The 16,092-nt window shown below is 32.3% G+C and overlaps 1 long non-coding RNA gene across 1 annotated transcript; it reads left to right on the forward strand.

Annotated features, from left to right (window-relative positions):
- The first annotated feature begins 5,711 nt into the window (after positions 1 to 5,711).
- On the forward strand, positions 5,712 to 12,663 carry LOC127706862 (uncharacterized). Its single transcript, XR_007984595.1, has 2 exons — positions 5,712 to 6,907; positions 7,552 to 12,663. It is a non-coding gene; the product is annotated as an uncharacterized LOC127706862 (long non-coding RNA).
- Positions 12,664 to 16,092: the final 3,429 nt, after the last annotated feature.

The following is a 16,092-nucleotide window of genomic DNA, read 5'->3' on the forward strand; positions in this document are numbered from 1 at the left end:
GTTTTCATCCGGCATACCCAGTATCCATCAATGTTGACATCAATCCATCCATGTTAACATAAGTTGATACCATGTATGGTTCTAAGATCCATGTTGACCTGATGATCTGCACTGCAAGCATAAGGTACTGCTATATCATTATATAATGACTGCTAAACGTTGAAAATTTGGGCAGCACATATCCTTGCTTGCTTCCTTCGTACACATCAGTTATGTTAAAACATGGCTAAATGTTGACATGACGATCTGCATAAGAGGTTCATTCTTATGTTGATAACATCCTCTGGTCTGTTGAATTCATGATTTTTGAAATTGTTTGACACTGCTTCTTTCCAGGATATGTTACTGCGTCTATGCCTAAATCCAAAATGGTGAAAATCATTACGATTCACAAGTTATATAAGTCACATGGCTTTTACGACCAATCAAATCAATCGACCAATCAGAAGTATGACACGTTGGCCAAATGGTAACCACAAATCATAAGCTTCTCCCACATTCCAGAACAATCTGATGAAATCTTGTAGTAATTCCTTCATTAAAAATTTGAAACATTTTTTTCTCATTAATTCTAGATTTGTAAAATTTCCAGGTCTTTAAAAAGCTAATGAAGGAATATTTTGGTTGAAAAATAGGCAAATTAATGAAGAAAAGTATGTGAATGTTACACATTTCTTCATTAATTCTGGACTTTTGTAAAATTTTTAGGTCTTTAAAAAATTAAAAAAGGAAAAAAATTTTGAACTATCTTCTGGACATACATAACATCATACCATCATATCATATCAGACCATCCCATGCCCAGCTGATCAACCAGTCTCTAAAAACAGCCGTTGTGGAGATTGTAATACTTCAATCGTCAAGAAACCAAATCTTTCTACGCTAAACCAAAATAGCCGCCTTTTTCCATCTTGACGACAACAACAAAAATATGTTAATGATCATCAAATGCCTCAGCGCAGCGAGCTGACCGTGCGAGGGCTTAACAGTCAGTTAAGGTCGTTACAACCCACTAACTAGTAGTAAACTTGTTGCCAAATTGAATAGAAATATTTGTATTTACTCTTCAGTTGGTCTTTTTAGACCTTTTCGTTGATCGTACTGTTAAGAAGGTGCTTTTGGTCGTATTCCGAAATGTAAAAATATACTGATCTGATAGTATATCGATATTTTCAAACTCTACAACAAAAGATTGTTCTTAATATGACGTGCAAATACGTTTTTTCTCTTTTCAGTCATTTTATACACAAAATACAGTTTAATATTTATTGTTTAAGTTTTCCCCTATAGTATTCGACGCCATGCATGCTTCAACTTTGCTTTTTTTAACACATGTAGATAAAAAAAAATATTGATAGAGAGTGACGAATATAGTCATTAGAACTAACAAAACAGAAAAATCGGAATTTGAAGGAAATTGCTTTGATGTGAAATAAAGTTTATAGATATTAACTACAGCAACAACAAAAAAGGTTAGAATAAATGCACTGACGGCTTAATCACTTTCTTGGAGCACCCATCGTACAAATCTGGGCAGCCTGTTTGTACCTATTGCAGAGACTTGCGAGCATAACTACCGCTCTCGTCATCCACAACGGGGTCACTTTCCAAGTCAACGACTAAAACGCTACGGAGAAGCTACTATGTGACATCCATATGAGACATTATTCTCCCTTATTTTCATACAGTCGAGAAGAGTCACACAGTCACCATAGGTGTCGATGCTTCATAACCAAGAGCTGAGTTTTGTTACTTATTTAACAAGTTTTGAAATTAATCTACTCTTATAAATAAAAATTATGCTAACATTTATTTTTTCATATATAAGTCTTTAAAAAATTAAAAATTACAATCTTTATAGAGAGTGACGAATATATTCATTAAAACTAACAAAACAGAAAAATCGGAATTTGAAGGAAATTGCTTTGATGTGAAATAAAGTTTATAGATATTAACTACAGCAACAACAAAAAAGGTTAGAATAAATGCACTGACGGCTTAATCACTTTCTTGGAGCACCCATCGTACAAATCTGGGCAGCCTGTTTGTACCTATTGCAGAGACTTGCGAGCATAACTACCGCTCTCGTCATCCACAACGGGGTCACTCTCCAAGTCAACGACTAAAACGCTACGGAGAAGCTACTATGTGACATCCATATGAGACATTATTCTCCCTTAATCTCATACAGTCGTGAAGAGTCACACAGTCACCATAGCTGCTGATGCTTCATAACCAAACGTTGCTTTTTGTTATTTATTTAACAAGTTTTGAAATTAATCTACTCTAATAAATAAAAATTATGCTAACATTTACTTGTTCATATATGAAGAAAATAAGTTATTCCCCTTTTAATTTGTAATGACGTCCTAATCACTGTCATTAAAGCACCCTTTTTACAAGCTTTGGTAGCATACTTGCAACTATTGTGGAGACTAGCGAGCATAACTACCGCTCTCGTCTTTCACAACGGGGCCACTCTTCAATGCAGTGATTAAAACTCTACGGAGACGCTACATATCATATTAGACCTACCTTTATGAGACCATGTTGAGCATGATAAAATCTGCAAACCAGGTTCTCATCCGGCATACCGAGTATCCATCTCTGTTGACATCAATCCATCCATGTTAACATAAGTTGATACCATGTATGGTTCTAAGATCCATGTTGACCTGATGATCTGCACTGCATGCATAAGGTACTGCTATATCATTATATAATGACTGCTAAACGTTGAAAATTTGGGCAGCACATATCCTTGCTTCCTTCGTTCATATCAGTTATGTTAAAACATGGCTAAATGTTGACATGACGATCTGCATAAGAAGTTCATTCTCATGTTGATAACATCCTCTGGTCTGTTAAATCCATGATTTCTGAAATTGTTTGACACTGCTTCTTTCCATGATATGTTACTGCGTCTATGCCTAAATCCAAAATGGTGAAAATCATTAGGATTCACAAGTTATATAAGTCTCATGGCTTTTACGACCAATCAAATCTATCGACCAATCAGAAGTATGACACGTTGGCCAAATGGTAACCACAAATCATAAGCTTCTCCCACATTCCAGAACAATCTGATGAAATCTTGTAGTAATTCCTTCATTAAAAATTTGAAACATTTTTTTCTCATTAATTCTAGATTTGTAAAATATCCAGGTCTTTAAAAAACTAATGAAGGAATATTTTGGTTGAAAAAATAGGTAAATTAATGAAGAAATTATGTCAATGTTACACATTTCTTCATTAATTCTGGACTTTTGTAAAATTTTTAGGTCTTTAAAAAATTAAAAAAGGAAAAAAATGTTGAACTATCTTCTGGACATACATAACATCATACCATCATATCATATCAGACCATCCCATGCCCAGCTGATCAACCAGTCTCTGGAAACAACCGTTGTGGAGATTGTAATACTTCAAACGTCCAGAAACCAAATCTTTCTACGCTAAACCAAAATAGCCGCCTTTTTCCATCTTGACGACAACAACAAAAATATGTTAATGCTCATCAAATGTCTCAGCGCAGCGAGCTGACCGTGCGAGGGCTTAACAGTCAGTTAAGGTCGTTACAACCCACTAACTAGTAGTTACCTTGTTGCCAAATTGAATAGAAATATTTGTATTTACTCTTCAGTTAGTCTTATTAGACCTTTTCGTCGATCGTACTGTTAAGAAGGTGCTTCTGGTCGTATTCCGAAATGTAAAAATATACTGATCTGATAGTATATCGATATTTTCAAACTCTACAACAATATATTGTTTTTAATGTGACGTGCAGATACGTTTTTTTCTCTTTTTAGTCATTTTATACCCAAAATACACAGTTTAATATTTATTGTTTAAAGTTTCCCCTATAGTATTCGATTCCATGCATGCTTCAACTTTGCTTTTTTAAAAACATGTAGATAAAAAAAAATATTGATAGAGAGTGACGAATATATTCATTAAAACTAACAAAACAGAAAAATCGGAATTTGAAGGAAATTGCTTTGATGTGAAATAAAGTTTATAGATATTAACTACAGCAACAACAAAAAAGGTTAGAATAAATGCACTGACGGCTTAATCACTTTCTTGGAGCACCCATCGTACAAATCTGGGCAGCCTGTTTGTACCTATTGCAGAGACTTGCGAGCATAACTACCGCTCTCGTCATCCACAACGGGGTCACTCTCCAAGTCAACGACTAAAACGCTACGGAGAAGCTACTATGTGACATCCATATGAGACATTATTCTCCCTTATTCTCATACAGTCGAGAAGAGTCACACAGTCACCATAGGTGCCGATGCTTCATAACCAAGAGCTGAGTTTTGTTACTGATTTAACAAGTTTTGAAATTAATCTACTCTAATAAATAAAAATTATGCTAACATTTACTTTTTCATATATAAGTCATTAAAAAATTAAAAAAGAAAAATCTTTATAGAGAGTGACGAATATATTCATTAAAACTAACAAAACAGAAAAATCGAAATTTGAAGGAAATTGCTTTGATGTGAAATAAAGTTTATAGATATTAACTACAGCAACAACAAAAAAGGTTAGAATAAATGCACTGACGGCTTAATCACTTTCTTGGAGCACCCATCGTACAAATCTGGGCAGCATGTTTGTACCTAATGTAGAGACTTGCAAGCATAACTACCGCTCTCGTCATCCAAAACGGGGTCACTCTCCAAGTCAACGACTAAAACGCTACGGAGAAGCTACTATGTGACATCCATATGAGACATTATTCTCCCTTAATCTCATACAGTCGAGAAGAGTCACACAGTCACCATAGGTGCCGATGCTTCATAACCAAACGTTGCTTTTTGTTATTTATTTAACAAGTTTTGAAATTAATCTACTCTAATAAATAAAAATTATGCTAACATTTACTTGTTCATATATGAAGAAAATAAGTTATTCCCCTTTTAATTTGTAATGACGTCCTAATCACTGTCATTAAAGCACCCTTATTACCAAGCTTTGGTAGCATACTTGCAACTATTGTGGAGACTAGCGAGCATAACTACCGCTCTCGTCTTTCACAACGGGGCCACTCTTCAATGCAGTGATTAAAACTCTACGTAGACGCTACATATCATTTTAGACCTACCTTTATGAGACCATGTTGAGCATGATAAAGGTCTGCAAACCAGGTTCTCATCCGGCATGCCGAGTATTCATCCATGTTTACATCAATCCATCCATGTTAACATAAGTTGATACCATGTATGGTTCTAAGATCCATGTTGACCTGATGATCTGCACTGCAAGCATAATGTAGCGGACAGGGGCTTGAAATGCTTGACCCAAAAGTTTTACTCAAAATTATGAGTAGTTTGTAAATTGCTAAGTCAGTATGACAAGATATGATCTGGTCAGTATAATATAGGCATTTGTTAAAAGTAACATAAATAAGTTTCTATATTTTATTCATTTCAAGACTCAGATATTTTCATTGATATTCAAGATAAACAACAACAATTTTAAGTAGTAAGATACTTAAATTATAGACTTTTAGATTATATATGACAAGAATCTATTCAGTATACATGTAATATTTTATCTCTACACTCAAGAGATGATTAATATAATTTTTATGATTGCCGGATAACTTTGTCCTTTGTCCGTGCAATTCTAATAAAAAATAACACTTGCTATTACCAATATAATTGTATGTTGGTATGTTAGAAAAATACCTAAAAGAGTCCTGCTATATTACCAAGAAAATAAATTACCCTTACAGAAAATACTAATTTCAAGTCATAAAAAAAATGTTTATATTCAGAACCTTTCCTGAATAAAAACTAACAATGAAATACAGTTTATACCTAAATAAACTGTTTTGTTAATTATAATTTCCCGACCTTTAGGAAATTATCCCTTAATTGCCAAATGTTTTCCTATATAATGCTATTTATTTGAAAAAGACAAACGTTAACAGTAAACGTGAACTACAATTTTAAATTTAAATGTACAATAACATTAATCCTAACTTTAAAAGATAACTTGAAATAAAGCTTTGCCAGCAATAATACGATAATTAACCCAAAAGATATTTTAAAACAGTTTTAAGAACTTTCCTAAATTTACTAAAAGAATAAAATACTTTAAGCAAAAGATCAAAAATGTAGGAGTCCGGCTCCTAAGAGTCCGCTAAAAATGAAATATTCCTTTCTAAATTAGAAAACGCTAAATTTACTATTTTCCTTTACAATTTAACCCCAAAAAAAATGAAGTTTGTGAGAAAAATTAACCATTTTGACAAAAATTACTGATGAGCAAAATAAAATACTAACTGTAACGACCAAAGATTTAAGCAGAACTGACGAACAAGCGTCGAAATTACGTCAATGTTGGATTGTTGGCAAAGTTGGAAAATTGTTGGATCGCGCGCTTGCTGTCCAACGAAATATTTGAATTCTCAAATAAATTACAAAAATCATGATAATATACAATTTTAGTAACAGTCATATAATAAACAAATTTTGCATGGTACTAAACAAATTTCTATAGTAGCTAAAAATACACCAATAAAACTTCACCGGAAGTCACAATACGTAAACAACATTGCCAAAAGTTATGTGTGTCACCGGCTAACCAAAATGACAAATATCAAGGATAGTGAGCATTAACATCTGCAAAACATTGAAGACGTTGACTACAAATACTAAAAGGAATTACAAAGAGTATTTGAAAACAGTTGCCGAAACGTAAAAATAGTGTTTTTATTGAAAAATCGTCCCAAGTGACACATGGGTTCCACTGCGCATGTCAGTACATTTCATTCATAAAATTCAAGCAAGGTGCGTGGATTTACTACGAGATTTACTACGATCTACTACAGTTGCTACAATTGGATCATCACAAAAATACAAGACATTCAGTGGATTATTACTATGAACTGGTAAATTATAACATGAACTTCAAATAGTTTATCAAATATTCAAATGACAGTAATTCAATATTTCTAGAAAATCATAATATTGTAATTGTTCTAACTTTACTTAATTAAATGTTATTTAAAACTTATTTGCTTCAATTATGAATATGTTTCAGACTACAATTATTACAAGTAATAAAGTACAAGTTATTTCACACAGTTACTGTTTCCTACATAATAAGACTTTCATAAAAAAATACAGAATATTAAACAATATGCTTTATTAATACCAATTAAAACATACATCAAAAATATCTTCTCCCTGTCTATGTAAACTTACATGTACATCACACATGTCACAATAAAATACATGTACCTTAGTCTTCGTACTCTACATTTTACCCCCTTTCCATTATTTGCGTCCCCGCAAATACTTTTCAATTTTTGCAAAAGCTTCCATTTAAAGTTTTGATTTTTTGGCTATGCCTTAATTGCATATACTTCCTAAAAAGAAAATTAGACTTAATATTTTAAGAATTATTTCCAAAACTGAATGAAATTAGTTTTCTTATTAATACCATCTATGATTATAACACAAATACATGATAATATATTAGATTATGTAAAAATTATACATAAATATATTCTTTTTATATAATACTTTTCAGATACACCAGAAGGTTCACCATTATGACCATCAGCACGAGGGCAGTAGATACCAGACAGACATATATATATATATATACCAAATGTGGAAAATTACTGAACATTACGAACAATGTGGAACATGGCTAAGAACCAGAGGTTTTCTGAAGGAGAATTTAGTTACCATGCAAACAGTACCAAAATATTTAAATATAAGTTTAAAAATACACCCAAAAATAACTTTTAATTCTCGAAAGCTTTGACTATATCTAATATAAATAACTTATAAACTTTTCATGAATTTCAAAGATAAATTTTCAGTCTAAGTAACTTCAAATAACTTTTTATCTTAACCTTAAATTACTTTTGATGTTAACAACTCTAATAAACAATACCTTAAATTTCCATTAAAAATATAAAATTACATCTTTATTCAATATATAATTAATTGTCATTAACTACTAGGGACTTCTTCTGTTTCTTTTGTGTTCCTGTAGCTGTGGTAGGAGGTGGTTCTGGTACAAGTTCTTTTTCTTTACTAGTCAAATGTCTAATTATTTCTTCTTTGGATACCCCCTTTCCAGACACTAAATGTGAGTCATGAAATTTCAGTCTTCTCATTGCATTTTGGTTATTCAATTCAAGTGTGTCTTCACTTTCTATTAACATCTTTGGTTCATGTTCAACAACTTCTGCTGAACCAATTACTGTATCTTGATACAAAGTGTTTTTGTAATCATATGTGTCCATTATGCTAGTTTTACACGTAACATCTTGGCTTATGTTAACTAAACATGGTGCCATTACTAATGAAAATCTTTCTAAAAAATTCTCAGAGGGTTCTAAAATACAATCTTGAACTGTTTCAGGAGAATCATCATCAAGTCGGTCAACAAAAACATCAACACAAATTTCTGACCTTGGGGGAATTTCATAGTTAGCTTCTCCATAAATTTTTCGAATAAATTTATTTGTTTGGCCAATTTGGGTACAATGGATAGCATGACCACCAAGCAGTATAATTCCATCTGTTAACTTTATGTCAGCAGGACCCCACTGAGATTTCATTAAAACATCCAGTCCTAACAAAGCTTCATCTTCTATATTTGCTACTATCATTTCTGTACTAAAACATAAATTTCCTAATTGAATTTCAAAAATAGCTTTCCCTAGCTCCTTTAAGGGTTTGCCATCAGCACAAGCTAAAGTATTAGACTTTTCCAAGATTGGTCTATTAACATGAGGAATTTTATTAAAGGCATACACGGATAACACTGTCCGAACTGCCCCTGTATCTACAGTAAAATTAACCTCAGACCCTTGGATATGTCCTTCAACATAAACTCCATCACTTCGGAGTACTTGTCTTGCAATTACATTACTTGCAATTGATGGTTCACTACCTAAAATTGGTGTAGAACAAACTAAATTTTTATCTTCTAAAGTGACAGAAGATGTATTACTATTACAGGTATCTCCCTGTTTTACTATATTTTCACTATTACTCACATTTTCCTTATTACTTTTACTATTACTAATATTTCCTTCATTACTATTAGTAATATTTCCGCTATTACTAATATTTTCTTCTTTACTATTACTATTACTAATATTTCCACTATTACTAATATTTTCCTCTTTACTATTACTATTATTTCCACTAATAATAATATTTTCCTCATTACTATTACTAATATTTTCCTTATTACTTTTGCTAATATTCTCCTCAATACTATTACTATTACTAATATTTTCCTCACTTTTACTATTACATAAAGTTATACTGCTTATTGGTTCATGTACACCAATATTGTCCAATTTATGACCATTTTCATTAAACTTAAGGGCTAACTTCTGGTCAGCTGAGTTAACCCGTTCTAGTTTAATGTATATCCATCTGATTTAAATTCACCTTGTGACGGACTAGTATTACTGTTGGGGGGAGTGTAAGGCATATTCATCTGTCTTGGAGGAGTAGCCTTATTATTTCTATAATCTGGTTGCCTATTGGGATTACTATAGCATTTTCTGGCATAATGACCTGGTTGACCACAATAATAACATTTTGGGATAGTTTCTGGGTTAGCATTTCTGTCTGAATTATTCTTTCTAAAATTCCCATTTGGAACATAGGATGGTGCATTGACATTGAAGGGCTGTCTGTCAAACTGTCTTTCATCATGATAATTGTGTCCTGTTACTGATGTATGTGTATCATCATTTCTTTTCTTGTCCTGGTACATTTGGTCAAACATTTTCTGTAATTCATCTTTGGTTATCGAAATTACATCTTTTTGTGTATTTGTAGAACCTTGTTTGTTGAAATTGGTGTTCTGTTTCTTTAGTTGCCTTACTTTGGTATTTTTTTCTGAATTACCCTCCTGTGTTTCTGAAGTTGTCTCCTTATAGATAATAACCTCCTGTACTGCTTCCTCAATAGTTTTGGGGTCTTTTGTCAGTTCAATATGAATTCTTGCTTCATTATCTGACAATCCCATTAAGAATCTTTGAAGCAGGTCTTCCTGCCTAATTTTAGCATGTCTGTTTGAATAAGCCTTGTCATATATGCGTTTTAATTCCGCAGCATAGTCTGCAGTGTCTTCATTTGATTTTTGAATACGTCTGTTAAATTGTACTTTATATGTTCTTTTATTTTCAAAGACTCCAAATCTATTTTTAAGTTCTGTTGCTAATTTTGAGTAATTCTTTAATGTTTTACTATTTAATTGGTCAAACACAAAATCACCAGCTTCCCCTTGAAGTCTGGTTAACAATTCACTCAATTTAGTTTTATTATCCCAATTTTGTAGATTTGCTACTGCTTCAAACCTATTAATCCAGACTTCCCATTTTTCTTTTCCTTTGAAGGATGGGAGTTTAGCATTGGAAAACCCAATTTTCGATTTTGATCGTTTACTTTGGGTTATAACATCTGTGTCAATACTATTAGTATCCATATCAGAGCATGCATCACTAAATATTTCATCATCAGTTTCATCATACTCAGATGCTGATGTAAAATCTAAATTACTATTAGATGTAAAACTTGGTTTACTTTTTCTAACTTTAGAAATTGAATTACTATTATTAGCAATTGTTATACTTTTAGCATGTTTTTGTTGCTCACTTGAAGCATTAGTATGCCTATATTGTTTTGTAATGCCAGTAAAAGCATTTTGAATGGCTGATACTACTTGACCAGTCATATCTTGTATAGCTACTTTAATAATATCATATATCCCAGAATCACCTTGGTTTTGAGGTTCTGACTTATTTTCTAGATCATTTTGCTTTCTATATCTGGAGGACCTTCTTGGAGAGCCAGGTTTTCTAGGACTTGGTCTCTTACTTAATTTGGATCTGGGTCTTAAAATTATTGTTTCTTCTTCTTCCTCAGTCTCTATGTCAGACAAGTCATGAGAAGCTTCATAAACTTGATCACTTCCAGAATGACATGTTTCGTCATCAGTGGTGTGGAGAGTATGGATTTCACTGTCCTGTGTTTCTGATTCTAATTGGCTACTATGTCCTCTATTATATGTGTCAGTCTTTCTTGATCGAACAGACCTTGGTTTACCCATTTCACTGATAATCTATTACACTTCAAAAGGTTCGTATCACAGGATCCAATAAAGTTTAATGAATCCCACCGTGGATGCCAAAATTATGTAGCGGACAGGGGCTTGAAATGCTTGACCCAAAAGTTTTACTCAAAATTATGAGTAGTTTGTAAATTGCTAAGTCAGTATGACAAGATATGATCTGGTCAGTATAATATAGGCATTTGTTAAAAGTAACATAAATAAGTTTCTATATTTTATTCATTTCAAGACTCAGATATTTTCATTGATATTCAAGATAAACAACAACAATTTTAAGTAGTAAGATACTTAAATTATAGACTTTTAGATTATATATGACAAGAATCTATTCAGTATACATGTAATATTTTATCTCTACACTCAAGAGATGATTAATATAATTTTTATGATTGCCGGATAACTTTGTCCTTTGTCCGTGCAATTCTAATAAAAAATAACACTTGCTATTACCAATATAATTGTATGTTGGTATGTTAGAAAAATACCTAAAAGGCTGAGTCCTGCTATATTACCAAGAAAATAAATTACCCTTACAGAAAATACTAATTTCAAGTCATAAAAAAAATGTTTATATTCAGAACCTTTCCTGAATAAAAACTAACAATGAAATACAGTTTATACCTAAATAAACTGTTTTGTTAATTATAATTTCCCGACCTTTAGGAAATTATCCCTTAATTGCCAAATGTTTTCCTATATAATGCTATTTATTTGAAAAAGACAAACGTTAACAGTAAACGTGAACTACAATTTTAAATTTAAATGTACAATAACATTAATCCTAACTTTAAAAGATAACTTGAAATAAAGCTTTGCCAGCAATAATACGATAATTAACCCAAAAGATATTTTAAAACAGTTTTAAGAACTTTCCTAAATTTACTAAAAGAATAAAATACTTTAAGCAAAAGATCAAAAATGTAGGAGTCCGGCTCCTAAGAGTCCGCTAAAAATGAAATATTCCTTTCTAAATTAGAAAACGCTAAATTTACTATTTTCCTTTACAATTTAACCCCAAAAAAAATGAAGTTTGTGAGAAAAATTAACCATTTTGACAAAAATTACTGATGAGCAAAATAAAATACTAACTGTAACGACCAAAGATTTAAGCAGAACTGACGAACAAGCGTCGAAATTACGTCAATGTTGGATTGTTGGCAAAGTTGGAAAATTGTTGGATCGCGCGCTTGCTGTCCAACGAAATATTTGAATTCTCAAATAAATTACAAAAATCATGATAATATACAATTTTAGTAACAGTCATATAATAAACAAATTTTGCATGGTACTAAACAAATTTCTATAGTAGCTAAAAATACACCAATAAAACTTCACCGGAAGTCACAATACGTAAACAACATTGCCAAAAGTTATGTGTGTCACCGGCTAACCAAAATGACAAATATCAAGGATAGTGAGCATTAACATCTGCAAAACATTGAAGACGTTGACTACAAATACTAAAAGGAATTACAAAGAGTATTTGAAAACAGTTGCCGAAACGTAAAAATAGTGTTTTTATTGAAAAATCGTCCCAAGTGACACATGGGTTCCACTGCGCATGTCAGTACATTTCATTCATAAAATTCAAGCAAGGTGCGTGGATTTACTACGAGATTTACTACGATCTACTACAGTTGCTACAATTGGATCATCACAAAAATACAAGACATTCAGTGGATTATTACTATGAACTGGTAAATTATAACATGAACTTCAAATAGTTTATCAAATATTCAAATGACAGTAATTCAATATTTCTAGAAAATCATAATATTGTAATTGTTCTAACTTTACTTAATTAAATGTTATTTAAAACTTATTTGCTTCAATTATGAATATGTTTCAGACTACAATTATTACAAGTAATAAAGTACAAGTTATTTCACACAGTTACTGTTTCCTACATAATAAGACTTTCATAAAAAAATACAGAATATTAAACAATATGCTTTATTAATACCAATTAAAACATACATCAAAAATATCTTCTCCCTGTCTATGTAAACTTACATGTACATCACACATGTCACAATAAAATACATGTACCTTAGTCTTCGTACTCTACAATAAGGTACTGCTATATCATTATATAATGACTGCTAAACGTTGAAAATTTGGGCAGCACATATCCTTGCTTCCTTCGTACACATCAGTTATGTTAAAACATTATGGCTAAATGTTGACATGACGATCTGCATAAGAGGTTCATTCTCATGTTGATAACATCCTCTGGTCTGTTAAATCCATGATTTCTGAAATTGTTTGACACTGCTTCTTTCCAGGATATGTTACTGCGTCTATGCCTAAATCCAAAATGGTGAAAATCATTAGGATTCACAAGTTATATAAGTCACATGGCTTTTACGACCAATCAAATCAATCGACCAATCAGAAGTATGACACGTTGGCCAAATGGTTACCACAAATCATAAGCTTCTCCCACATTCCAGAACAATCTGATGAAATCTTGTAGTAATTCCTTCATTGAAAATTTGAAACATTTTTTTCTCATTAATTCTAGATTAGTAAAATTTCCAGGTCTTTAAAAAACTAATGACGGAATATTTTGGTTGAAAAAATAGGTAAATTAATGAAGAAAAGTATGTCAATGTTACACATTTCTTCATTAATTCTGGACTTTTGTAAAATTTTTAGGTCTTTAAAAAATTAAAAAAGGAAAAAAAATTTGAACTATCTTCTGGACATACATTACATCATACCATCATATCATATCAGACCATCCCATGCCCAGCTGATCAACCGGTCTCTGGAAACAGCCGTTGTGGAGATTGTAATACTTCAAACGTCAAGAAACCAAATCTTTCTACGCTAAACAAAAATAGCCGCCTTTTTCCATCTTGACGACAACAACAAAAATATGTTAATGCTCATCAAATGCCTCAGCGCAGCGAGCTGACCGTGCGAGGGCTTAACAGTTAGTTAAGGTCGTTACAATCCACTAACTAGTAGTTAACTTGTTGCCAAATTGAATAGAAATATTTGTATTTACTCTTCAGTTGGTCTTTTTAGACCTTTTCGTTGATCGTACTGTTAAGAAGGTGCTTCTGGTCGTATTCCGAAATGTAAAAATATACTGATCTGATAGTATATCGACATTTTCAAACTCTACAACAATATATTGTTCTTAATATGACGTGCAGATTCGTTTTCTCTCTCTTTAGTCATTTTATACACAAAATACAGTTTAATATTTATTGTTTAAGGTTTCCCCTATAGTATTCGACGCCATGCATGCTTCAACTTTGCTTTTTTTAACACATGTAGATAAAAAAAATATTGATAGAGAGTGACGAATATATTCATTAAAACTAACAAAACAGAAAAATCGGAATTTGAAGGAAATTGCTTTGATGTGAAATAAAGTTTATAGATATTAACTACAGCAACAACAAAAAAGGTTAGAATAAATGCACTGACGGCTTAATCACTTTCTTGGAGCACCCATCGTACAAATCTGGGCAGCATGTTTGTACCTATTGCAGAGACTTGCGAGCATAACTACCGCTCTCGTCATCCACAACGGGGTCACTCTCCAAGTCAACGACTAAAACGCTACGGAGAAGCTACTATGTGACATCCATATGAGACATTATTCTTTCTTAATCTCATACAGTCGAGAAGAGTCACACAGTCACCATAGCTGCTGATGCTTCATAACCAAACGTTGCTTTTTGTTATTTATTTAACAAGTTTTGAAATTAATCTACTCTAATAAATAAAAATTATGCTAACATTTACTTGTTCATATATGAAGAAAATAAGTTATTCCCCTTTTAATTTGTAATGACGTCCTAATCACTGTCAATAAAGCATCCTTTTTACAAGCTTTGGTAGCATACTTGCAACTATTGTGGAGACTAGCGAGCATAATTACCGCTCTCGTCATTCACAACGGGGCCACTCTTCAATGCAGTGATTAAAACGCTACGACGCAGCTACATATCATTTTAGACCTACCCTTATGAGACCATGTTGAGCATGATAAAGGTCTGCAAACCAGGTTTTCATCCGGCATACCCAGTATCCATCAATGTTGACATCAATCCATCCATGTTAACATAAGTTGATACCATGTATGGTTCTAAGATCCATGTTGACCTGATGATCTGCACTGCAAGCATAAGGTACTGCTATATCATTATATAATGACTGCTAAACGTTGAAAATTTGGGCAGCACATATCCTTGCTTCCTTCGTACACATCAGTTATGTTAAAACATGGCTAAATGTTGACATGACGATCTGCATAAGAGGTTCATTCTTATGTTGATAACATCCTCTGGTCTGTTGAATTCATGATTTTTGAAATTGTTTGACACTGCTTCTTTCCAGGATATGTTACTGCGTCTATGCCTAAATCCAAAATGGTGAAAATCATTACGATTCACAAGTTATATAAGTCACATGGCTTTTACGACCAATCAAATCAATCGACCAATCAGAAGTATGACACGTTGGCCAAATGGTAACCACAAATCATAAGCTTCTCCCACATTCCAGAACAATCTGATGAAATCTTGTAGTAATCGTTCATTAAAAATTTGAAACATTTTTTTCTCATTAATTCTAGATTTGTAAAATTTCCAGGTCTTTAAAAAGCTAATAAAGGAATATTTTGGTTGAAAAATAGGCAAATTAATGAAGAAAAGTATGTGAATGTTACACATTTCTTCATTAATTCAGGACTTTTGTAAAATTTTAAGGTCTTTAAAAAATTAAAAAAGGAAAAAAATTTTGAACTATCTTCTGGACATACATAACATCATACCATCATATCATATCAGACCATCCCATGCCCAGCTGATCAACCAGTCTCTAAAAACAGCCGTTGTGGAGATTGTAATACTTCAATCGTCAAGAAACCAAATCTTTCTACGCTAAACCAAAATAGCCGCCTTTTTCCATCTTGACGACAACAACAAAAATATGTTAATGATC

The sequence above is a fragment of the Mytilus californianus genome, unplaced genomic scaffold, assembly GCF_021869535.1.
Source record: "Mytilus californianus isolate M0D057914Y unplaced genomic scaffold, xbMytCali1.0.p SCAF_6, whole genome shotgun sequence".
Taxonomy (NCBI): Eukaryota; Metazoa; Mollusca; class Bivalvia; order Mytilida; family Mytilidae; genus Mytilus; species Mytilus californianus.